General features: G+C 38.4%; 1 pseudogene; it reads right to left on the bottom strand.

Annotated features, from left to right (window-relative positions):
• Window positions 1-719: 719 nt before the first annotated feature.
• Window positions 720-1,289, bottom strand: LOC101357621 (prefoldin subunit 3 pseudogene; annotated as a pseudogene).
• Window positions 1,290-2,072: the final 783 nt, after the last annotated feature.

Raw genomic sequence — 2,072 nt, 5'->3', positions numbered from 1 at the left:
TACCTTGATATTCCTATTAAGCTGCTTTGGAGAACCGTTAATAAATATAAAATCGCCTTTAGCCTAGATTGCTGAGTAGGTAATCTTATTTCACATTGGTCGAGGTCTCCTATGCTGGCATCCCAAAGACACCATGTACTTATCTGGGATAAGAAAACATGTGGTCTCAATAGCCCTCTTCCTGTTTAGAAAGGCAAGCGACCAAGTCCTGAAAAGTTCAGATCAGAATAGATAATGGTTAACAGTAATTCATGGAACCCCATTTACATAAGACAAGTCAACAGCCACAGAGAGTCATAAAACTCCACATGTGCTGAAGAAAACCAGTCTGCAGATATTCAGACTGTCTTTCCTACCTCTGAACTGGTTTAACCACATCCAGTCAGAGCAACACCAGCCAGGAAAGTAAAAGTCAACTGGGCCAGTGCCCGGCGTTCAGTTTGGGGCTATTTCCGCTGAGAGTTTTCTTAAAATGTGATGAAAGCAGCATTTATTTTATTGGAAAATATTAAAAAAATTAAAATACTGCTAATTTCATAAAATATGTGAAACTAATTTTGTTTTCATAAATAAATAAAATGGTGTTTGTCTTTTTTAAAAGTTTTAATCAACGTTCTTACTGCTAAAAAAAATTCAGTTCTGTCAATCTTTAAGGATGAATTTTAGGGTATTTAAAACAACATGTTTGGAAAACTGAATCACATTTTTCATTGCCAGCTTTACGCTTTGTTCTTGGTTGAATCATCTTTTTACATCCCAATTATAAACCCTGGCCATATTGATTCTGTGGTAGTAAACTGATCTCAAAGAAAGTCAAAGTCTTCCTCAAGAGAATCAAGATTCTTTGTGGCAGTTGATAAGTTCTTTTCCTACAATGCCTGAGCTTCATCAGCATTGTATCCAAGCATTACCTTAGCCCCCAACCACAGCCACACTTTATCAGTAGGAGGAACTGAAGCTTTGCAGGACAGGTTATCTGCCTGTAAGAATCTGAGCTCCAATGAATTGGTAGACTCCTTTTTCTTCTGCGTGTATTTTAGAATTTCTAAAGTCTTAATTTCTGGTATCTGACCTTTTAGCCTCCTTTTCTTTTGAGCAAGGTTGAGTTCCATAAAATTGTACTTCTGGTATTGTTCATCCAGCTTCTTTAGTACTGCATCTGCAGTCTTATTCCCAGGCTGTTTCATGAAGGAATCTACATCTTGCACAAACATGGCCTCGGGAATCCCCTGGTGGAGCCGCCGTTTGGTCCCTGTGGCCACTTCTCTGAAGCCACAACCACCGTTAGCAGCTGCCGTCTTGGGGAAGGGATTCTTGGCTGTGATCTTTACATCAGCATATCGGCAGGGCTTTCTCCCGTGGAGCCATGGAGTGGGTTCGGACCTCCATCCTTTTGGTTGGCAGCCAAGCACTTAACCGTTAGCCACCGGGGCTCTTTCTAAGTAAATAATTAGGTCTAGTATTTGGGAGAGTACAGTCAAAAATCTTGTTGAAATGAAGATCTACTCTGTCTCAGCCAGCCACTCCTTGGAAACCCTGTGGGGCAGTTCTTCTCTGACCTGTAGGGTCACTATGAATCGGAATTGACTCGACAGCAACGGGTTTAGTTTTTTTTTTGGATTTTCTGTCTCAGATGTTGCCTCTGATAATAAATTGGAGAAACAAGGGCAAAATAACAGTACAATTAAGGGGATTTGTAGCTTTAGGTGTACTTGTGCGATTCTACATAAGAAGTGTTGACACAGAAAAAAACCAACAACATAGGTTCAGTGAAAAAGCTGTTGTAGAACAGCAGACTACAATCCAATCATTGTAAAAAAAAATAAAGATATAAATATACAAAGACAAATTACTGGGAGATTATATCCAAAAATGTTATTAGTGGATAACACTGTATTTTTTTTTCCCTTCTTTTGCTTTCTTTTTTTGCATTTCTAGATTTCATATGGTTGAGTTACATACAATTAATTTTTTAATGCAAAAGAAAAAAAATCACTTAATATATTGATTTCAAGTTTGGAGGATGTTGTGAAGGAATGGTGTCTCCTTTACCCTAATGTGGAGTCCTTATT

Source organism: Trichechus manatus, unplaced genomic scaffold (genome assembly GCF_000243295.1).
Source record: "Trichechus manatus latirostris isolate Lorelei unplaced genomic scaffold, TriManLat1.0 scaffold00025, whole genome shotgun sequence".
NCBI lineage: Eukaryota > Metazoa > Chordata > Mammalia > Sirenia > Trichechidae > Trichechus > Trichechus manatus.
Note: the sequence above shows the minus strand (reverse complement) of the source record. Positions and strands in the feature narration are given on the sequence as shown.